The following is a 26,192-nucleotide window of genomic DNA, read 5'->3' as shown; positions in this document are numbered from 1 at the left end:
AAAAGATGCAATAGTACACACTAGTACTACACAATATATTTCCACTTTACTAACAACACATATAAAGATGCAATAGTACACACTAGTACTACACAATATATTTCCACATTACTAACAACACATATAAAGATGCAATAGTACACACTAGTACTACACAATATATTTCCACCTGACTAACACATATAAAAGATGCAATCGTACACACTAGTACTACACAATATATTTCCACTTTACCAACAACACTTATAAAGATGCAATAGTACACACTAGTACTACACAATATATTTCCACTTTACCAACAACACTTATAAAGATGCAATAGTACACACTAGTACTACACAATATATTTCCACCTGACTAACAACACATATAAAGATGCAATAGTACACACTAGTACTACACAATATATTTCCACCTGACTAACAACACATATAAAGATGCAATAGTACACACTAGTACTACACAATATATTTCCACCTGACTAACAACACATTTAAAGATGCAATAGTACACACTAGTACTACACAATATATTTCCACCTGACTAACAACACACATAAAAGATGCAATAGTACACACTAGTACTACACAATATATTTCCACCTGACTAACAACACATTTAAAGATGCAATAGTACACACTAGTACTACACAATATATTTCCACCTGACTAACAACACACATAAAAGATGCAATAGTACACACTAGTACTACACAATATATTTCCACTTTACTAACAACACATATAAAGATGCAATAGTACACACTAGTACTACACAATATATTTCCACATTACTAACAACACATATAAAGATGCAATAGTACACACTAGTACTACACAATATATTTCCACCTGACTAACACATATAAAAGATGCAATCGTACACACTAGTACTACACAATATATTTCCACTTTACCAACAACACTTATAAAGATGCAATAGTACACACTAGTACTACACAATATATTTCCACCTGACTAACAACACATATAAAGATGCAATAGTACACACTAGTACTACACAATATATTTCCACCTGACTAACAACACATATAAAGATGCAATAGTACACACTAGTACTACACAATATATTTCCACCTGACTAACAACACATATAAAGATGCAATAGTACACACTAGTACACAACAATATTTTTCCACTTTACTAACAACACATATAAAGATGCAATAGTACACACTAGTACACAACAATATTTTTCCACTTTACTAACAACACATATAAAGATGCAATAGTACACACTAGTACTACACAATATATTTCCACTTTACCAACAACACTTATAAAGATGCAATAGTACACACTAGTACACAACAATATTTTTCCACTTTACCAACAACACTTATAAAGATGCAATAGTACACACTAGTACACAACAATATATTTCCACCTGACTAACAACACATATAAAGATGCAATAGTACACACTAGTACTACACAATATATTTCCACTTTACCAACAACACTTATAAAGATGCAATAGTACACACTAGTACACAACAATATTTTTCCACTTTACTAACAACACATATAAAGATGCAATAGTACACACTAGTACTACACAATATATTTTCACCTGACTAACAACACATATAAAGATGCAATAGTACACACTAGTACTACACAATATATTTCCACTTTACCAACAACACTTATAAAGATGCAATAGTACACACTAGTACACAACAATATTTTTCCACTTTACTAACAACACATATAAAGATGCAATAGTACACACTAGTACTACACAATATATTTCCACTTTACTAACAACACATGTAAAGATGCAATAGTACACACTAGTACTACATAATATATTTCCACTTTACTAACAACACATATAAAGATGCAATAGTACACACTAGTACTACACAATATATTTCCACTTTACTAACAACACATATAAAGATGCAATAGTACACACTAGTACTACACAATATATTTCCACTTTACTAACAACACATATAAAGATGCAATAGTACACACTAGTACTACATAATATATTTTCACCTGACTAACAACACATATAAAGATGCAATAGTACACACTAGTACTACACAATATATTTCCACTTTACTAACAACACATGTAAAGATGCAATAGTACACACTAGTACTACACAATATATTTCCACTTTACTAACAACACATATAAAGATGCAATAGTACACACTAGTACTACACAATATATTTCCACTTTACTAACAACACATATAAAGATGCAATAGTACACACTAGTACTACACAATATATTTCCACTTTACTAACAACACATATAAAGATGCAATAGTACACACTAGTACTACATAATATATTTTCACCTGACTAACAACACATATAAAGATGCAATAGTACACACTAGTACTACACAATATATTTCCACTTTACCAACAACACTTATAAAGATGCAATAGTACACACTAGTACTACACAATATATTTCCACCTGACTAACAACACATATAAAGATGCAATAGTACACACTAGTACTACACAATATATTTCCACCTGACTAACAACACATATAAAGATGCAATAGTACACACTAGTACTACACAATATATTTCCACCTGACTAACAACACATATAAAGATGCAATAGTACACACTAGTACTACACAATATATTTCCACCTGACTAACAACACATATAAAGATGCAATAGTACACACTAGTACACAACAATATTTTTCCACTTTACTAACAACACATATAAAGATGCAATAGTACACACTAGTACACAACAATATTTTTCCACTTTACTAACAACACATATAAAGATGCAATAGTACACACTAGTACTACACAATATATTTCCACTTTACTAACAACACATATAAAGATGCAATAGTACACAAGTACACAACAATATATTTTAACATAACTAACAATAGATATAAAGATGCAATAGTACACACTAGTACTACACAATATATTTTCACCTGACTAACAACACATATAAAGATGCAATAGTACACACTAGTACACACAATATATTTCCACTTTACTAACAACACATGTAAAGATGCAATAGTACACTCTAGTACTACACAATATATTTTCATCCGACTAACAACACATATAAAGATGCAATAGTACACACTAGTACTACACAATATATTTCCACCTGACTAACAACACATATAAAGATGCAATAGTACACACTAGTACTACACAATATATTTCCACCTGACTAACAACACATATAAAGATGCAATAGTACACACTAGTACAACACAATATATTTCCACCTGACTAACAACACATATAAAGATGCAATAGTACACACTAGTACTACACAATATATTTCCACCTGACTAACAACACATATAAAGATGCAATAGTACACACTAGTACAACACAATATATTTCCACCTGACTAACAACACATATAAAGATGCAATAGTACACACTAGTACTACACAATATATTTCCACCTGACCAACAACACATATAAAGATGCAATAGTACACACTAGTACACCACAATATATTTCAATTTTACTAACAACACATATAAAGATGCAATAGTACACACAAGTACTACACAATATATTTCCATTTTACTAACAACACATATAAAGATGCAATAGTACACACTAGTACTACACAATATATTTTCACCTGACTAACAACACATATAAAGATGCAATAGTACACACTAGTACTACACAATATATTTTCACCTGACTAACAACACATATAAAGATGCAATAGTACACACTAGTACTACACAATATATTTTCACCTGACTAACAACACATATAAAGATGCAATAGTACACACTAGTACTACACAATATATTTTCACCTGACTAACAACACATATAAAGACGCAATAGTACACACTAGTACTACACAATATATTTCCACCTGACTAACAACACATATAAAGACGCAATAGTACACACTAGTACTACACAATATATTTTCACCTGACTAACAACACATATAAAGATGCAATAGTACACACTAGTACACCACAATATAATTCCATTTTACTAACAACACATATAAAGATGCAAAAGTACACACTAGTACTACACACAATATATTTTCACCTGACTAACAACACATATAAAGATGCAATAGTACACACTAGTACTACACAATATATTTTCACCTGACTAACAACACATAAAGATGCAATAGTACACACTAGTACACACAATATATTTTCACCTGACTAACAACACATATAAAGATGCAATAGTACACACTAGTACACACAATATATTTCCACCTGACTAACAACACATATAAAGATGCAATAGTACACACTAGTACTACACAATATATTTCCACTTTACTAACAACACATATAAAGATGCAATAGTACACACTAGTACACAACAATATATTTCCACCTGACTAACAACACATATAAAGATGCAATAGTACACACTAGTACACAACAATATATTTTAACATAACTAACAATAGATATAAAGATGCAATAGTACACACTAGTACTACACAATATATTTCCACCTGACTAACAACACATATAAAGATGCAATAGTACACACTAGTACTACACAATATATTTTCACCTGACTAACAACACATATAAAGATGCAATAGTACACACCAGTACACAACAATATATTTTCATCCGACTAACAACACATACTCAGATGCAATAGTACACAGTACTACACCACAAAATATTTCCACATTATTAACATATAAAGATGCAAAAGTACACACTAGTACACACAATATATTTCCACCTGACTAACACATACTCAGATGCAATAAATTTCCACTTTACTAACAACACATATAAAGATGCAATAGTACACACTGGTACTACACAATATATTTCCACTTTACTAACAACACATATAAAGACGCAATAGTACACACTAAAAAAAGCACAACAACACATAAAGATACAAACCCCGTTTCCATATGAGTTGGGAAATTGTGTTAGATGTAAATATAAACAAAATACAATGATTTGCAAATCCTTCTCAACCCATATTCAGTTGAATGCACTACAAAGACAAGATATTTGATGTTCAAACTCATAAACTTATTTTTTTGCAAATAATAATTAACTTAGAATTTCATGGCTGCAACAGGTGCCAAAGTAGTATGGAAAGGGCATGTTCACCACTGTGTTACATCACCTTTTCTTTTAACAACACTCAATAAACGCTTGGGAACTGAGGAAACTAATTGTTGAAGCTTTGAAAGTGGAATTCTTTCCCATTCTTTTTTTATGTAGAGCTTCAGTCGTTCAACAGTCTGGGGTCTCCGCTGTCGTATTTTACGCTTCATAATGCGCCACACATTTTCCATGGGAGACAGGTCTGGACTGCAGGCGGGCCAGGAAAGTACCCGCACTCTTCTTTTTACGAAGCCACGCTGTTGTAACTAACATGTGCTGAATGTGGCTTGGCATTGTGCAGCTGAAATAAGCAGGGGCGTCCATGAAAAGACGGCGCTTAGAAGGCAGCATATGTTGTTCCGAAACCTGTATGTACCTTTCAGCATTCATGGTGCCTTCACAGATGTGTAAGTTACCCATGCCTTGGGCACTAATGCACACCCATACCATCACAGATGCTGGCTTTTGAACTTTGCGTCGATAACAGTCTGGATGGTTCGCTTCCCCTTTGGTCCGGATGACACGATGTAGAATATTTCCAAAAACAATTTGAAATGTGGACTCGTCAGACCACAGAACACTTTTCCACTTTGCATCAGTCCATCTTAGATGATCTCGGGCCCAGAGAAGCCGGCGGCGTTTCTGGATGTTGTTGATAAATGGCTTTCGCTATGCATAGTTTCAGTTTCAGTTTATTTTCAGTCTAACAAAAACATATTCAAACATGGATCACGATTCAAAAATGAATAACATGACTGAAACAGGCAGAAGCAAAAAAGCTTATATGCCCAACATAACATTTTTTTACATTCAATTAAGTTACCTTTTCTAATAATTTTGTAATACAAAAAGAAATATAGTCATTCAGTATTTACATGTAAGTTGCCCTTTAACAAATAATACAAAAATATGTACTTACACACACGCACTTTTTTGTAAATAGATAAACATACATACCTTCTAATTACAACATTTAACCAAACAAACATACATTTCTAGTTCACATAACTTTTTTAAAATACATGTTCTTTTTGAAATTAAATACTGAGTCACTCATTTTTACTTCTTTACCAACTGAATTCCACAAATTAACACCGAGAACAGACAAACATCTACGTTTAACAACTAATCTTGCTTTTGGTAAAATAAACTTAGATTCATCTCTTAGATTGTATTTGCTGGTCTGTAGAGAGAAGTATTTTTGAATTCCTTCTGGAAGAGTATTTATTTTTTCTTTGAACATTATCTGTGTTATTTTATAATAAACAATATCTTGAAATTTCATAAGTTTTGATTTAACAAATAATGGATGGGTATGGTAGTAGAGCTTTAACTTGCACTTACAGATGTAGCGACAAACTGTATTTAGTGACAGTGGTTTTCTGAAGTGTTCCTGAGCCCATGTGGTGATATCCTTTAGAGATTGATGTCTGTTTTTTGATACAGTCTGAGGGATGGAAGGTCACGATCATTCAGTGTTGGTTTCCTGCCATGCCGCTCCAGATTCTCTGAACCTTTTGGTGATATTATGGAGCGTAGATGTTGAAATCCCTAAATTTCTTGCAATTGCACTTTGAGAAACGTTGTTCTTAAACTGTTTGACTATTTGCTCACGCAGTTGTGGACAAAGGGGTGTACCTCGCCCCATCCTTTCTTGTGAAAGACTGAGCATTTTTTGGGGGAAGCTTTTTTTATACCCAATCATGGCACCCACCTGTTCCCAATTACCCTGCACACCTGTGGGATGTTCCAAATTAGTGTTTGATGAGCATTCCTCGACTTTATCAGTATTTATTGCCACCTTTCCCAACTTCTTTTTCACATGTTGCCGGCATCAAATTCTAAAGTTAATGATTATTTGCAAAAAAAAAAAAAAAGTTTATCAGTTTGAACATCAAATATGTTGTCTTTGTAGTGCATTCAACTGAATATGGGTTGAAAATTATTTGCAAGTCATTGTATTCTGTTTATATTTACATCTAACACAATTTCCCAACTCATATGGAAACGGGGTTTGTATAGTTTGTATTACATGTATGATGTGGAGCTGACTAGTACATATTTAATAAACAACATATTATATGGGCAGAGGTGGGTAAACTACCCAAAATGATACCCGGGCGCAGCCACAGCTGCTGCTCACTGCTCCCCTCACCTCCCAGGGGGTGATCAAGGGGATGGGTCGAATGCAGAGGACACATTTCACCACACTTTTCGTGTGTGTGTGTGTGTGTGTGTGTGTGTGTGTGTGTGTGTGTGTGACATTGCTACTTGAACTTTAAAATGGTGTGTAAGTAGTTACTTTGGAACAAAATGACTCACAGTAATACTTGGTATTGTGTAAAAAAATACAAATAAATCAAGCATTGATTTATTTAGTCTCACCTTAAAACTCATTTGTATACTCCAGCCTTTAAATAGACTCCCTTTGTAGACCAGTTGATCTGCCGTTTCTTTTCTTTTTCTCCTATGTCCCACTCTCCCTTGTGGAGGGGGTCCGGTCTGATCCGGTGGCCATGTACTGCTCGCCTGTGTATCGGCTGGGGACATCTCTGCGCTGCTGATCCGCCTCCGCTTGGGATGGTTTCCTGCTGGCTCCGCTGTGAACGGGACTCTCGCCTCTGTGTTGGATCCGCTTTGGACTGGACTCTCGCGACTGTGTTGGATCCATTGTGGATTGAACTTTCACAGTATCATGTTAGACCCGCTCGACATCCATTGCTTTCCTCCTCTCCAAGGTTCTCATAGTCATCATTGTCACCGACGTCCCACTGGGTGTGAGTTTTCCTTGCCCTTATGTGGGCCTACCGAGGATGTCGTAGTGGTTTGTGCAGCCCTTTGAGACACTAGTGATTTAGGGCTATATAAGTAAACATTGATTGATTGATTGATTGATTGTGTGTTTTTAAACAAGTTGAAAAACTTATTGAGGTGTTACCATTTAGTGGTCAATTGTACGGAATATGTACTGAACTGTGCAATCTGCTAATACAAGTTTCAATCAATCAATCAATCAATCAATCAATCAATCAATCAATAATGTTTGATGGTTCCGGCCGTAGTTGGCGTGTGTGCATGTGTGTAAAATATAAGAAATAATCTAGAATTTACTGCACAAAATGGTCCCTAGTGTGTGAATGCGAGTGTGAATGTTGTCTGTCTATCTGTGGTGGCCTTGCGATGACGTCGAGACTTGTCCAGGGTGTACCCCGCCTTCCGCCCGATTGTAGCTGAGATAGGCACCAGCGACCCCGAAGGGAATAAGCGGTAGGACATGGATGGATGGATAGAAGCAGAGTTCTGGTAAGCTGAAAATGTGAACATGTCTTTAGATCAGAGGTCGCCCGTAAGGACCAGATGAGTCGCCCGCTGGCCTGTTCTAAAAATAGCTCAAATAGCAGCACTTACCAGTGAGCTGCCTCTATTTTTTAAATTGTATTTATTTACTAGCAAGCTGGTCTCGCTTTGCTCGACATTTTTAATTCTAAGAGAGACAAAACTCAAATAGAATTTGAAAATCCAAAGAAATATTTTAAAGACTTGGTCTTCACTTGTTGAAATAAATTCATTTATTTTTTGACTTTGCTTCTTATAACTTTCAGAAAGACAATTTTAGAGAAAAAATACAACCTTAAAAATGATTTTAGGATTTTTAAACACATATACCTTTTTACCTTTTAAATTCCTTCCTCTTCTTTCCTGACAATTTGAATCAATGTTCAAGTTTTTTTTTTAAATTGTAAATAATAATAAATACATTTTGATTTAATTCTTCATTTTAGCTTCTGTTTTTTTGACAAAGAATATTTGTGAAATATTTCTTCAAATTTATTATGATTAAAATAAAAAAAAAATATTCTGGCAAATCTAGAAAATCTGTAGAATAAAATTTAAATCTTATTTCAAAGTCTTTTGAATTTCTTTTACAATTTTTGTTCTGGAAAATCTAGAAGAAATAATTATTTGTCTTTGTTAGAAATATAGCTTGCTCCAATTTGTTATATATTCTAACAAAGTGCAGATTGGATTTTAACCTATTTAAAACATGTCATCAAAATTCTAAAATTAATCTTAATCAGGAAAAATGACTAATGATGTTCCATAAATTATTTTTTAAATTTTTTCAAAACGATTCGAATTAGCTAGTTTTTCTCTTTTTTTTTTCGATTGAATTTAGAATTTTAAAGAGTCGAAATTGAAGATAAACTATGTTTCAAAATTTAATTTTCATTGTTTTTGAGTTATCTCCTCTTTTAAACCGTTCAATTAAGTCTTTTTTTCATCATTTATTCTCTACAAAAAACCTTCTGTGGAAGGAAATTTTTTTTTACAATATATACCCATTTATTTTTTGGGGATATTTATCTGTTTCTATATATATTTATTGTGAAAAATCAATAAGATAATCAGTGTTTCCACCGAGATAAATATCATTAATTATTAATAATAACAGAGTTAAAGGTAAATTGAGCAAACTGTCTATTTCTTGCACTCTATTTAAGTGTGTATCAAACTGGTATCCCTTCCCATTAATCAGTACCCAAGAAGTAGCTCTTGGTTTCAAAAAGGTTGGTGACCCCTGTTCTAGACACTCGTCACATCATATAAATGTTCTTTTTACTAGTTTCAAAGTCATCATTGAAGATGTGAGCTGCCTTCATCTCACATTTTACAGTTACTAATTTTTTATGCACTAAATCAGTCAGATTCGTCAAATAATGCCGTTTTTTTTTTCTATTTTCACAGCTAAATGGGAAGTTGTAGTGTCCATGCTCTTATCTCTCCTCCACTAGGGGGCGACGGTGCTCATTTCTTCTTGTTTATCCATGTTAGATTGTAGTAGTACATGTGCGCCTCTACTCCACTAGGGGGCGACTGTGATTATCTATGTTACACTGTAGTAGAACAAGAAAATGCTACATGCTAATATGCTAGCACTAGTCACTTTCAAGCTTTGTACAACTTTCCACTGATCTTTATTGTTGTTATTAATATTTTACTGTGTTTAAATTTTTACGGGATGTGCTGAAGTCCTGTCACGTCATTTAAAGGCCTACTGAAATGAGATTTTCTTATTTAAACGGGGATAGCAGGTCCATTCTATGTGTCATACTTGATCATTTTTTTTGCTGAAAGGATTTAGTAGAGAACATCAACGATAAAGTTTGCAACATTTGGTCGCTAATAAAAAAGCCTTGCCTGTACCGGAAGTAGCAGACGATGTGCGCGTGACGTCACGGGTTGTGGAGCTCCTCACATCTGAACATTGTTTACAATTATGGCCACCAGCAGGGAGAGCGATTCGGACCGAGAAAGCGACGATTTCCCCATTAATTTGAGCGAGGATGAAAGATTCGTGGATGAGGAAAGTGAGAGTGAAGGACTAGAAAAACAAAAAAAAAACTAGACGGCAGAGCGATTCAGATGTTATTACACACATTTACTAGGATCATTCTGGAAAATCCCTTATCTGCTTATTGTGTTACTAATGTTTTAGTGAGATTATATGGTCGTGCCTGTACAACCTAGGAGTCGGAGGAGTGTGACCACAGGTGTGGTGACCGTCAGTGTCTCCGAGGGTAGCCACGTTTTTCTCGATGAGGCGAAGGCAGCCAGTGGGGCTGGGCTGAGATTTTTTTTTTCTCCCCACCTCCACGTTGGAAGCATCCGACGGTCGGGGGCGGCCGGTGGGAGGAGGCAAGAGAGTCCGCAGCTGCCTCTTTGACATGCGCGGGAGGAACGACGCAAGCTCTCCGCTCATGTCTACGGTAAGAGCCGACTTGTTACCACCATTTTCTCACCGAAACCTGCCGGTTGACATGTGGTAGGGAACCATGTTCGCTTGACCGCTCTGTTCCATAGTACAGCTTCACAGTCACCTTTCGGGAATGTAAACAATGAAATACCGGCTCTAATACACCGCTTCCCACCTACATCTTTCTTCTTTGATGTCTCCATTATTCAGTGAACAAATTGCAAAAGATTCAGCAACACAGATGTCCAAAATACTGTGTAATTATGCGATGAAAAGAGACGACTTATAGCTGCGAACAGTGCTGGAACAAAATGTCCTCTACAATCATACCGTAACGTTTTAGCATGATACTTCCGTGCAAATTTTAAAATTGCAATTTAGTAAACTAAAAAGGCCGTATTGGCATGTGTTGCAATGTTAATATTTCATCATTGATATATAAACTATCAGACTGCGTGGTCGCTAGTAGTGGCTTTCAGTAGGCATTTAAAGTTCTTCTTTTCGGAACATTCTGTCACTCGTTAAAAAAGAAGGTTTGTATTTGCTGATATAAATACTTGACACGTTCTAAACATGTTTTTGGCTTCCCGCAACTGGACTTGTTGCTGCTTTGATTGGTCCAACTGAGTCATGTGACAGTGCCTGCCGGAAGTAGGCTGGCTGACAACTTCCTCTTTGCAAGCCTTAGATTAGAAATATTTCTGAATTAAATTGAATTATATTTATATAGCGCTTTTCTCTTGTGACTCAAAGCGCTTTTACATAGTGAAACCCAATATCTAAGTTACATTTAAACCAGTGTGGGTGGCACTGGGAGCAGGTGGGTAAAGTGTCTTGCTCAAGGACACAACGGCAGTGACTAGGATGGCGGATGCGGGGAATCGAACCTGGAACCCTCAAGTTGCTGGCACGGCCGCTCTACCAACCGAGCTATGCCGCCCATATATATATTATGTATATATTTTTTGTATTCTATTTTTGTTACTTTGAATTTCCAACCCCCTGGCGCTGTTTTGTACTGTTTTTATAATGTTTTGTACTGTTTTTATAATGTTTTGTAATGTTTTATATTGTTGTTGAACTTATTTTCATTATTTTTTCTTAACTGTTTGTAAAAGTTGAAATGTATACATCCATCCATTTTCTACCGCTTATTCCCTTTCGGGGTCGCGGGGGGCGCTGGCGCCTATCTCAGCTACAATCGGACGGAAGGCAGGGTACACCCTGGACAAGTCGCCACCTCATCGTATACATAAAACATTTAAAAAAGAAATATTTGTGACATAAATAAATGTAATGATCTGGATTAAACTCAGTAAACAACGGGGTAAAATGAGTTTTTTTCCTTCTTAAATTACTCAAGCAAGTATGTGAAGTGAAGTGAATTATATTTATATAGCGCTTTTCTCAAGTGACTCAAAGCGCTTTACATAGTGAAACCCAATATCTAAGTTACGTTTAAACCAGTGTTGGTGGCACTGGGAGCAGGTGGGTAAAGTGTCTTGCCCAAGGACACAACGGCAGTGTCTAGGATGGCGGATGCGGGGAATCGAACCTGCAACCCTCAAGTTGCTGGCACGGCCGCTCTACCAACTGAGCTATGCCGCCCATATATCAATCAATCAATCAATGTTTACTTATATGGCCCTAAATCACGCAGTTTTGTACTGTTTTCATAATGTTTTGTAATGTTTTATACTGTTGTTGAACTTATTTTCATTATTTTTTTCTTAACTGTTTATAAAAGTTGAAATGTATACATAAACATTTAAAAAATAAACATTTGTGACATAAATAAATGTAATGATCTGGATTAAACTCAGTACAACGGGGTAAAATGAGTTTTTTTCCGTCTTAAATTACTCAAGCAAGTATGTGAAGTGAATTATATTTATATAGTGCGTTTTCTCTAGTGACTCAAAGCGCTTTACATAGTGAAACCCAATATCTAAGTTACATTCAAACCAGTGTGGGTGGCACTGGGAGCAAGTGGGTAAAGTGTCTTGCCCAAGGACACAACGGCAGTGTCTAGGATGGCGGATGCGGGGAATCGAACCTGCAACCCTCAAGTTGCTGGCACGGCCGCTCTACCAACCGAGCTAAACCGCCCCATGTTTGAGTGATTGAATCAAAAATACTGAAATTCCACCACATACTGAATTTGCAAACAATTAAAATGATACACAAAGCAAACTAAAACCTGCGAGACAAGAATATACAATAATTCTTATCAAAAAAGAGGAAAAATATAATCTTGGAGGACAATGTTATTTAAAACATTGTTGTACGCACGTACAACACTTAAGACTATTAGCGACCACACAGTCTGATAGTTTATATATCAATGATGAAATATTAACATTGCAACACATGCCAATACGGCCTTTTTAGTTTACTAAATTGCAATTTTAAACGTTCCCAGCTATAAGTCGTCTCTTTTCATCGCATAATTCCACAGTATTCTGGACATCTGTGTTGCTGAAACTTTTGCAATTTTTTCAATGAATAATGGAGACGTCAAAGAAGAAAAGTGTAGGTGGGAAGCGGTGTATTGCGGCCGCCTTTAGCAACACAAACACAGCCGGTGTTTCCTTGTTTCCTTGTTTACATTCCCGAAAGGTGACGGTGAAGCTTTACTATGGAACAGAGCGGTCAAGCGAACATCGTTCCCTACCACATGTCAACCGGCAGGTTTTGGTGAGAAAATGGTGGTAATAAGTCGGCTCTTACCGTAGACATGAGGGGAGAGCTTGCGTCGTTCCTCCCGCGCCTGTCAAAGAGGGGGAGGAGGTGGGTGGGGGGCTGGTGTTGCAGCTTGCTACGGGGTCGTTCTCCCAGGAAGGCAGACGGACTACTCGGGACATGGCATTTAGGTAAAAACATGATTTAATTTGAACTAAAAAAAGATACAAACAAAAATCGCTCACAGCGGAGGCACGACTTGGGCTAAAGAACAAAGCTAACGCATAAACAGACTATGAACATAAATCAAACCAAACTTACTTGGCATGGCATGAAGCACGAAACTATGGCAAGGCATGAAACAAGTCAGCACAGAGCGACTGACTGGCAAAGACGAGCTTAAATACTGCCTCTGATTAGTGCTCGGGAAGCAGGTGAGCGAGCATTTTGTCCACCAGAGACAGGTGGACAAAATGAGTAACCAAGGAAACCAGACAAGGGAGTGGAAAAAAACAGGAACTTAAAGAGTCCAAAGGACAAACAGCACATGGCCAAACAAAAACATGATCAACAGACATGACATTTGATTTATTATTGGTTAGCTTCAGAATAACTATGTTATTGAAAAGAATAAGAGACTTATTATACTCTAAAAATGTTGGTCTTACTTAAAAATGCACGCATTTAGTTGTATTCAGTGTTAAAAAATATGATAGGCTCTCATGGAAATACATTTTGAAATATTTGGCTTCCATGGCTCTCTCAGCCAAAAAGGTTCCCGACCCCTGAACTAGAGGAAAGCACCAAATAAGGAGAAAAAACCACCACAATAGAAGCCAAGACAAGAACTAAAACACTACACACAGGAAAACTAAACAAAAACTGAAAAAAAGTCATGGTGTGATGTGACTACACCTACTTTGAGACAAGAGCTATATTGCTCAGTTATGCTTTAAAGTCGTATCCAATAATTGCAACATTAACTTTTAACTCTCAACTAAGTTTCGTTTTATTATGATTTCTGCTGGTGGTGTTCCTCCGGATTTTTTCAATGCAAAAAATGTACCTTGGCTCAAAAAAGGTTGAAAAACACTGCATTAGGACACCACCACCTCCATTCTTTCCTGTCTCTTCCGTAGCAATTCCGTTTTTTTTCTATCAAGTTTGTTTGAAATGTGTGAATGAAGCCAACATTCAGAAATACATGACAACAAATCCAGGTTTGAGTGAGTTAGTAGATCATATATTGGATCCAGTTTGGGTAACTAAGTCCTGATATTAATGTTCCCACCCAGCAAACCCTTCGTTTTTGTTTCAGGATTCTAGAAAACCTGAGCATGATTTACTGTTTGGAACTAGCATTATTTGGACTTTGTAAGCCAGGTACCTGCTGAGATGTTATTCCAGGTAGCTGAGATGTTATTCCAGGTACCTGCTGAGATGTTATTCCAGGTAGCTGAGATGTTATTCCAGGTAGCTGGCATGGAGGCCCAGGGAGCACAGGTGTGCATACTTGCCAACCTTGAAACCTCTGATTTTGGAAAGTCAGGGGTGGGGCGGGGCGTGGTTGGGGGCGTGGTTAAGGGGGAGGAGTTTATTTACAGCTAGATTCACCAAGTGAAGTATTTCATATATATATATAAATATATATATATATATATATATATATATATATATATATGTGTGTGTGTGTGTAAATGTGCAAATAAATGAACACTGAAACTCAAGTATTTATTTTATTTATTTATATATATAAATATATATCCATCCATCTTCTTCCGCCTATCCGAGGACGGGTCGCGGGGGCAGCAGCCTAAGCAGGGAAGCCCAGACTTCCCTCTCCCCAGCCACTTCGTCTAACTCTTCCCTGGGGATCCCGAGGCGTTCCCAGGCCAGCCGGGAGACACATCGAGAGGAGCCAGATGAGGTGGTTCGGGCATCTGGTCAGGATGACACCCGAACGCCTCCCGAGGGAGGTGTTTAGGGCACGTCCATATATGTGTATATATATATATATATATATATATATATACCGTAGTACCTTGAATTTCCGCCGGGGCGCTAATTCATTTAAAACCTGTTCTCACTCCTGCCCTTACCAAAGGCATGCGGTAAAAGTAAGCATGCACTAGTTATTTTAAAACCTCTTCTCACTCCGGCACTTACCAAAGGTATGAAGTACAAATTTGAGTGTGATCACCATGTTGTACTTGTATAGCGCTTTTCTACCTTCAAGGTACTCAAAGCGCTTTGACACTACTTCCACATTTACCCATTCACACACACATTCACACACTGATGGGAGGGAGCTGCCATGCAAGGTGCTAACCAGCACCCATCAAGAGCAAGGGTGAAGTGTCTTGCTCAGGACACAACGGACGTGACGAGGTTGGTACTAGGTGGGGATTGAACCAGGGACCCTAGGGTTGCGCACGGTCACTCTCCCACTGCGCCACGCCGTCCCTGTAAGCTTGGACCTTAAATCCTACTGAATAGCTCTTAATCTTCTTCCCTTTATGCGATTTCAAATTACCGGTATTGAAACCAGCCTCCTCCATTTTGAAAATGATGACATCACTCGTGACATCACAAGTTTGACCAGGCGGTAATACTAAGCATGCGCTAATTATTTTGGGAAGCGAGTTTCAAGGCAGGCGCATACTATATGCCCTGCGGCAATTCAAGGAAATATGGTATATACTGTATATATATATATATATATATATATATATATATATATATATATATATATATATAACACATAACACTCATCTACTCATTGTTGAGTTAAGGGTTGAATTGTCCTTCCTTGTTTTTCCAACCATATGCATGTACAGTAGATGGCAGTATTGCCTTGTTTAAGAGTGTCACAACATTGCTGTTTACGGCAGACAAACTGTTTTACGATAGATGAAAACGTGACTGCTGTTGTTGTGTGTTGTTGCCGCGCTGGGAGGACGTTAATGAGACTGCCTAACAATAAACCCACATAAAAAACCAAGAACTCTTCCTCGATCATTCTACAGTTATAACGTCATTGGGCGGACACGCTGTTTATATTGTGGGAAATCGGACGTGAAAACAGGCTGTCGACGCGTCACTCAGGTCCGCATGGAGCTGGAGGGGGCGTGGCCTCCAGCTCGGCCTGAATTTCGTGAGCTTTTCGGGAGAAAATGTGTCCCGGTAGGTTGGCGCTGAATTTCGGGAGTCTCCCGGAAAATCCGGGAGGGTTGGCAAGTATGCAGGTGCGTGCCCACAATCCTGACCTCTTGCGTAGAGAAGATGTCGGCTCCTCTTGGCTGGGTAGAGAATGAAATTCATTCCCATAGTCCACGGACACGTTAGGCTCCTGAGGAGGTAGATGGAAATGAGAAGACCAGACAAGGTATTCTTATGCATCATTGTAACAAATTTTGTGGCCACTTTGAGGCCAAACAAGAGTCAAACCTGCTCAAGAGCAAAATGTCCTTCCTTGATGGTCCGTGGAACCCGCACGACAGGAAGAAACTGTCACACCCGGTTAGTTTGCATGTTTAGCATTTAGCAAAGCTGAGGATGCTACTGAGTTACAATGAAACTGCATTAGCTTCTACAACTTATTGCTCATCCTTCCTGTGTTCGGGCTCAACAATATAAGGTCCTCCGACGTTCACAAAGTCTGTTTGTTGTTGATGGGGAAGGGATCTGTGGGACTTCATGCAATCATTCGACTGGCTTCCTTACCTGCAAACTTCAGGTGTCATACATCAGATAAATATGATATAATCTTGTTTTTTTACTCAACTGCTACTTTGGAAGAAAGTCACCATCTGCTCCTCCTTAAGTTGTGCGTCCTGCGGACTTTTCTTATCCTTCATAATATTATTTGAACATTTTTCCCAGCAATGGAATGCCAGAAGGAAAAGAAGGGACAGAGTCTGTGAGTGAAAAGTTGGAGATTAGCAGCGAGGGAAGGGGGCGAGTGGCGGACACAAAGCTTTATTTAGTGCATGCCTGCAGGTGTTGCCTAGTAACAGAAAGTGAGAGAAGAGAAGCTGAAGAACATCCTTCCCTTTGTCCCCCTTAGCAACCTTTTTCTCTCTCAACTCCTGGCCTCACCCCCCCCAAACACACACACACACACACATACACACTCACACACACACACACACACACACACACACACACACACGTTTTACTTTCTTGAGACCCCCGAAAAATGCCTACCTCTTTCGGACCAGCCTTTCTAGATATATAAAGATTAGTATTTACAACATTAATAATATATACATATTATATAAATATATAAAAAAAAGCTTATTGTGAAAAATGAGTTGGAATTTCACAAGAAAAACTTAAGAATTTTTGACAGTTTTATAATAAAAGTCGTCATTTTACGCAACGCAGGTCAAAATTGGACAAGAAAAACGGAACATTTATGCAATGTTATGATAAAAGCTGGAATTTTAATCAATAAGAGTCGCAATTTTACAAGAAAGGCTTGACATTTTTACAATTTCATGAAAAGAGTCGTAGTTTTACTCGACAAAAGTCACAGTTTTATGAGAAAACCTTGACATTTTTTGCAACGTTATAATAATAATCTGATTTTATTTGGCAAAATGTATGCTTGCATGTTCGAAATAAACTTAAACTCAACTCAAAAATGATGAAAAAAGTCTTAATTTTACTCCCAAAAATTTCACTCTTTTACAACAACAACAAAATTGGTGATATTGTGATAAAAGTCATAATTTGATATGACAAAAGTTACCATTTTGCATTAAAAAGTCATAATTTCACATAAAGTAATGATTCTATGAGAAAATATTGTAATATTACAGAAACAGAAAGAATACGATAGTCCATCCATTTCCTACCGCTTATTCCCTTTGGGGTCGCGGGAGCGCTGGTGCCTATCTCAGCTACAAAGGGGCGGAAGGCGGTGTAGACCCTGGACAAGTCGCTACCTCATCGCAGGGCAGAATATGAAAGTGTTGTTCCTAATTTTATAAGAAAAAAAGTCGACAAATTGTGAGAAAAAAACTGCTTTTAGTTTTTTTAATTTATTGTTTATAATTGAATTTTAATCCTCATAAGTTATTACAGTATGTCTCTATACAAATATTTTTTTTCAAATATTAATTTGGGCCAAAGGGGGCGCATTTCAATGACTTGACACACACTTGTTATTTCATATGTTGGCCAGAGAGGAGCACTTTTAAAAGCGACACAGTCAATTTGAAAAGTAATAATTTTATATAAAAAAGTATTAATTCTATGAGAAAATATTGCAATATTACAGAAACAGAAAGAATATGATAATGTTCCTAATTCTATAAGAAAAAAGTCGACATATTGTGAGAAAAAAACTGCTTTTAGTTGTTTTTTTATTGTTAACAATTGGTTTTTAATCCTCATATTTACTTCAAGTTATTACAAAATGTCTCCATACATATATATATTTATTTTTTTATTAATTGGGGCCAAAGGGGGCGCATTTCAATGACTGACACAGACTTGTTATTTCATATGTTGGCCAGAGGGGGAGCACTTTTAAAAGCGACACACAGTTAATTTGAAAAGTAATAATTTTACATGAAAAAGTTATAATTCTTTGAGAAAATATTGCAATATTACAGAAACAGAAAGACTATGATAACGTTCCTAATTTTATAAGAAAAAAGTCGACAAATTGTGAGAAAAAAAATGCTTTTAGTTTTTTTTATTGTTGTATTTATTGTTTATAATTGGTTTTTAATCCCCATATTTACTTCAAGTTATTTCAGTATGTCTCTATGTACATATTTATTTTTTTAAATTAATTTGGGCCAAAGGGGGCACATTTCAATGACTGACACACGTGTTATTTCATATGTTGGCCAGAGGGGGAGCACTTTTAAAAGCGACACACAGTCAATTTGAAAAGCAATCATTTTACATAAAAAAAGTAATAATTCTATGAGAAAATATCGCAATATTACAGAAACAGAAACAGATAATGTTCCTAATTGTATAAGAAAAAAGTCAACAAATTGTGAGAAAAAAACTGCTTTTAGTTTTTTAATTTATTGTTAACGATTGGTTATTAATCCTCATATTTACTTCGTTATTACAGTATGTCTCTATACAAATATATATATATATTTTTTTATTAATTTGGGCCAAAGGGGGTGCATTTCACTGACTGACACACACTTGTCATTTCATATGTTGGCCAGAGAGGGAGCACTTTTAAAAGCGACACACGGTAAATTTGAAAAGTAATAATTTTACATAAAAAAGTAATAATTCTATGAGAAAATATCGCAATATTACAGAAACAGAAAGACTATGATAACGTTCCCAATTTTATAAGAAAAAAGTCGACAAATTGTGAGAAAAAAACAGCTTTTAGTTTTTTTATTGTTGTATTTATTATTTATAATTGGTTTTTAATCCCCATATTTACTTCAAGTTATTTCAGTATGTCTCTATGTACATATTTATTTTTTTTAATTAATTTGGGCCAAAGGGGGCGCATTTCAATGACTGACACACACTTGTTATTTCATATGTTGGCCAGAGGGGGAGCACTTTTAAAAGCGACACACAGTCAATTTGAAAAGTGATAGTTTTACATAAAAAAGTAATAATTCTATGAGAAAATATCGCAATATTACAGAAACAGAAAGAATATGATAATGTTCCTAATTTTATAAGAAAAAAGTCGACAAATTGTGAGAAAAAAACTGCTTTTAGTTTTTTTTATTGTTGTATTTATTGTTTATAATTGGTTTTTAATCCTCATATTAGCTTCAAGTTATTACAGTATGTCTCTATGTACATATTTATTTATTTTTTTAATTAATTTGGGCCAAAGGGGGCGCATTTCAATGACTGACCCACACTTGTTATTTCATATGTTGGCCAGAGGGGGAGCACTTTTAAAAGCGACACACAGTCAATTTGAAAAGTGATAGTTTTACATAAAAAAGTAATAAATCTATGAGAAAATATCGCAATATTACAGAAACACAAAGAATATGATAACGTTCCTAATTTTATAAGAAAAAAGGTGACAAATTGTGAGAAAAAAACTGCTTTTAGTTTTTTTATTTTTTTATTTATTGTTTATAATGGTTTTTTAATCCTCATATTTACTTCAAGTTATTTCAGTATGTCTCTCTTTAAATATTTATTAATTTTTTAAAATTAATTTTGGCCAGAGGGGGCGCATTTCAATGATTGACACACACTTGTTATTTCATATGTTGGCCAGAGGGGGAGGACTTTTAAAAGCGACACACAGTCAATTTGAAAAGTGATAGTTTTACATAAAAAAGTTATAATTCTTTGAGAAAATATCGCAATATTACAGAAACAGAAATAATATGATAATGTTCCTAATTTTATAAGAAAAAAGTCGACAAATTGTGATAAAAAAACTGCTTTTAGTTTTTTTTATTGTTGTATTTATTGTTTATAATTGGTTTTTAATCCTCATATTTACTTCAAGTTATTTCAGTATGTCTCTATGTACATATTTATTGATTTTTTAAAATTAATTTGGGCCAAAGGGGGCGCATTTCAATGACTGACACACACTTGTTATTTCATATGTTGGCCAGAGGCGGAGCACTTTTAAAAGCGACACACAGTCAATTTGAAAAGTGATAATTTTACATAAAAAAGTAATAATTTTATGAGAAAATATCAGAATATTACAGAAACAGACAGAATATGATAATGTTCCTAATTTTATAAGAAAAAAGTCGACACATTGTGAGAAAAAAACTGCTTTTAGTTTTTTTTATTTATTGTTAACAATTGGTTTTTAATCCTCATATTTACTTCAAGTTTTTTCAGTTTGTCTCTATGTACATGTTTTTTTTTTTTTTAATTAATTTGGGCCAGAGGGGGCACATTTCAATGACTGACACACACTTGTTATTTCATATGTTGGCCAGAGGCGGAGAACTTTTAAAAGCGACACACAGTCAATGTGAAAAGTAATCATTTTACATAAAAAAGTAATAATTATTTGAAAAAATATTGTTATATTACAGAAACAGAAAGAATATGATAATTTTCCTAATTGTATAAGAAAAAAGTCGACAAACTGTGAGAAAAAAACTGTTTTTTTTTATTGTTAACAATTGGTTTTTAATCCTCGTATTTACTTCAAGTTATTACAGTATGTCTCTATACAAATATATATATATATATATATATATATATATATATATATATATATTTTTTTTTTTAAATTAATTTGGGCCAAAGGGGGCGCATTTCAATGACTGACACACACTTGTTATTTCATATGTTGGCCAGAGGGGGGGCACTTTTAAAAAAACACACAGTCAATTTGAAAAGTAATCATTTTACATAAAAACGTTATACTTCTTTGAGAAAATATTGCAATATTACAGAAACAGAAAGACTATGATAACGTTCCCAATTTTATAAGAAAAAAGTGGACACATTGTGAGAAAAAAACTGCTTTTAGTTTTTTTATTGTTGTATTTATTGTTTATAATTGGTTTTTAATCCCCATATTTACTTCAAGTTATTTCAGTATGTCTCTATGTACATATTTATTTTTTTAAATTAATTTGGGCCAAAGGGGGCGCATTTCAATGACTGACACACACTTGTTATTTCATATGTTGGCCAGAGGGGGAGGACTTTTAAAAGCGACACACAGTCAATTTGAAAAGTGATAGTTTTACATAAAAAAGTTATAATTCTTTGAGAAAATATCGCAATATTACAGAAACAGAAAGAATATGATAATGTTCCTAATTTTATAAGAAAAAAGTCGACAAATTGTGAGAAAAAAACTGCTTTTAGTTTTTTTTATTGTTGTATTTATTGTTTATAATTGGTTTTTAATCCTCATATTAGCTTCAAGTTATTACAGTATGTCTCTATGTACATATTTATTTATTTTTTTAATTAATTTGGGCCAAAGGGGGCGCATTTCAATGACTGACCCACACTTGTTATTTCATATGTTGGCCAGAGGGGGAGCACTTTTAAAAGCGACACACAGTCAATTTGAAAAGTGATAGTTTTACATAAAAAAGTAATAAATCTATGAGAAAATATCGCAATATTACAGAAACACAAAGAATATGATAACGTTCCTAATTTTATAAGAAAAAAGGTGACAAATTGTGAGAAAAAAACTGCTTTTATTTTTTTATTTTTTTTATTTATTGTTTATAATGGTTTTTTAATCCTCATATTTACTTCAAGTTATTTCAGTATGTCTCTCTGTAAATATTTATTAATTTTTTAAAATTAATTTTGGCCAGAGGGGGCGCATTTCAATGATTGACACACACTTGTTATTTCATATGTTGGCCAGAGGGGGAGGACTTTTAAAAGCGACACACAGTCAATTTGAAAAGTGATAGTTTTACATAAAAAAGTTATAATTCTTTGAGAAAATATCGCAATATTACAGAAACAGAAATAATATGATAATGTTCCTAATTTTATAAGAAAAAAGTCGACAAATTGTGATAAAAAAACTGCTTTTAGTTTTTTTTATTGTTGTATTTATTGTTTATAATTGGTTTTTAATCCTCATATTTACTTCAAGTTATTTCAGTATGTCTCTATGTACATATTTATTGATTTTTTAAAATTAATTTGGGCCAAAGGGGGCGCATTTCAATGACTGACACACACTTGTTATTTCATATGTTGGCCAGAGGCGGAGCACTTTTAAAAGCGACACACAGTCAATTTGAAAAGTGATAATTTTACATAAAAAAGTAATAATTTTATGAGAAAATATCAGAATATTACAGAAACAGACAGAATATGATAATGTTCCTAATTTTATAAGAAAAAAGTCGACACATTGTGAGAAAAAAACTGCTTTTAGTTTTTTTTATTTATTGTTAACAATTGGTTTTTAATCCTCATATTTACTTCAAGTTTTTTCAGTATGTCTCTATGTACATGTTTTTTTTTTTTTTTATTAATTTGGGCCAGAGGGGGCACATTTCAATGACTGACACACACTTGTTATTTCATATGTTGGCCAGAGGCGGAGAACTTTTAAAAGCGACACACAGTCAATGTGAAAAGTAATCATTTTACATAAAAAAGTAATAATTATTTGAAAAAATATTGTAATATTACAGAAACAGAAAGAATATGATAATTTTCCTAATTGTATAAGAAAAAAGTCGACAAACTGTGAGAAAAAAACTGTTTTTTTTTTATTGTTAACAATTGGTTTTTAATCCTCGTATTTACTTCAAGTTATTACAGTATGTCTCTATACAAATATATATATATATATATATATATATATATATATTTTTTTTTTTAAATTAATTTGGGCCAAAGGGGGCGCATTTCAATGACTGACACACACTTGTTATTTCATATGTTGGCCAGAGGGGGGGCACTTTTAAAAAAACACACAGTCAATTTGAAAAGTAATCATTTTACATAAAAACGTTATACTTCTTTGAGAAAATATTGCAATATTACAGAAACAGAAAGACTATGATAACGTTCCCAATTTTATAAGAAAAAAGTGGACACATTGTGAGAAAAAAACTGCTTTTAGTTTTTTTATTGTTGTATTTATTGTTTATAATTGGTTTTTAATCCCCATATTTACTTCAAGTTATTTCAGTATGTCTCTATGTACATATTTATTTTTTTAAATTAATTTGGGCCAAAGGGGGCGCATTTCAATGACTGACACACACTTGTTATTTCATATGTTGGCCAGAGGGGGAGGACTTTTAAAAGCGACACACAGTCAATTTGAAAAGTGATAGTTTTACATAAAAAAGTTATAATTCTTTGAGAAAATATCGCAATATTACAGAAACAGAAAGAATATGATAATGTTCCTAATTTTATAAGAAAAAAGTCGACAAATTGTGAGAAAAAAACTGCTTTTAGTTTTTTTTATTGTTGTATTTATTGTTTATAATTGTTTTTTAATCCTCATATTTACTTCAAGTTATTTCAGTATGTCTCTATGTACATATTTATTGATTTTTTTAAATTAATTTGGGCCAAAGGGTGCGCATTTCAATGACTGACACACACTTGTTATTTCATATGTTGGCCAGAGACGGAGCACTTTTAAAAGCGACACACAGTCAATTTGAAAAGTGATAATTTTACATAAAAAAGTAATAATTCTATGAGAAAATATCGCAATATTACAGAAACAGAAAGACTATGATAACGTTCCCAATTTTATAAGAAAAAAGTCGACAAATTGTGAGAAAAAAACTGCTTTTATTTTTTTATTTTTTTTATTTATTGTTTATAATGGTTTTTTAATCCTCATATTTACTTCAAGTTATTTCAGTATGTCTCTCTGTTAATATTTATTAATTTTTTAAAATTAATTTTGGCCAGAGGGGGCGCATTTCAATGATTGACACACACTTGTTATTTCATATGTTGGCCAGAGGGGGAGGACTTTTAAAAGCGACACACAGTCAATTTGAAAAGTGATAGTTTTACATAAAAAAGTTATAATTCTTTGAGAAAATATCGCAATATTACAGAAACAGAAATAATATGATAATGTTCCTAATTTTATAAGAAAAAAGTCGACAAATTGTGATAAAAAAACTGCTTTTAGTTTTTTTTATTGTTGTATTTATTGTTTATAATTGGTTTTTAATCCTCATATTTACTTCAAGTTATTTCAGTATGTCTCTATGTACATATTTATTGATTTTTTAAAATTAATTTGGGCCAAAGGGGGCGCATTTCAATGACTGACACACACTTGTTATTTCATATGTTGGCCAGAGGCGGAGCACTTTTAAAAGCGACACACAGTCAATTTGAAAAGTGATAATTTTACATAAAAAAGTAATAATTTTATGAGAAAATATCAGAATATTACAGAAACAGACAGAATATGATAATGTTCCTAATTTTATAAGAAAAAAGTCGACACATTGTGAGAAAAAAACTGCTTTTAGTTTTTTTTATTTATTGTTAACAATTGGTTTTTAATCCTCATATTTACTTCAAGTTTTTTCAGTTTGTCTCTATGTACATGTTTTTTTTTTTTTAATTAATTTGGGCCAGAGGGGGCACATTTCAATGACTGACACACACTTGTTATTTCATATGTTGGCCAGAGGCGGAGAACTTTTAAAAGCGACACACAGTCAATGTGAAAAGTAATCATTTTACATAAAAAAGTAATAATTATTTGAAAAAATATTGTTATATTACAGAAACAGAAAGAATATGATAATTTTCCTAATTGTATAAGAAAAAAGTCGACAAACTGTGAGAAAAAAACTGTTTTTTTTTATTGTTAACAATTGGTTTTTAATCCTCGTATTTACTTCAAGTTATTACAGTATGTCTCTATACAAATATATATATATATATATATATTTTTTTTTAAATTAATTTGGGCCAAAGGGGGCGCATTTCAATGACTGACACACACTTGTTATTTCATATGTTGGCCAGAGGGGGGGCACTTTTAAAAAAACACACAGTCAATTTGAAAAGTAATCATTTTACATAAAAACGTTATACTTCTTTGAGAAAATATTGCAATATTACAGAAACAGAAAGACTATGATAACGTTCCCAATTTTATAAGAAAAAAGTGGACACATTGTGAGAAAAAAACTGCTTTTAGTTT

General features: G+C 34.2%; 1 long non-coding RNA gene across 3 annotated transcripts in view; it reads right to left on the bottom strand.

Annotated features, from left to right (window-relative positions):
- LOC133540065 (uncharacterized) overlaps positions 1 to 15,085 on the bottom strand; it is a 64,955-nt gene extending 49,870 nt beyond the window's left edge. The window contains exon 1 of one of the 3 annotated variants that reach the window (XR_009803537.1): positions 14,997 to 15,085. This is a non-coding gene — a long non-coding RNA (uncharacterized LOC133540065). Of the gene's footprint in view, positions 1 to 14,951 lie in introns of all 3 variants that reach the window. The other 2 variants (XR_009803536.1, XR_009803538.1) reach the window with 2 other exon arrangements.
- Positions 15,086 to 26,192: the final 11,107 nt, after the last annotated feature.

This window comes from Nerophis ophidion, linkage group LG21 (genome assembly GCF_033978795.1).
Source record: "Nerophis ophidion isolate RoL-2023_Sa linkage group LG21, RoL_Noph_v1.0, whole genome shotgun sequence".
Taxonomy (NCBI): Eukaryota; Metazoa; Chordata; class Actinopteri; order Syngnathiformes; family Syngnathidae; genus Nerophis; species Nerophis ophidion.
Note: the sequence above shows the minus strand (reverse complement) of the source record. Positions and strands in the feature narration are given on the sequence as shown.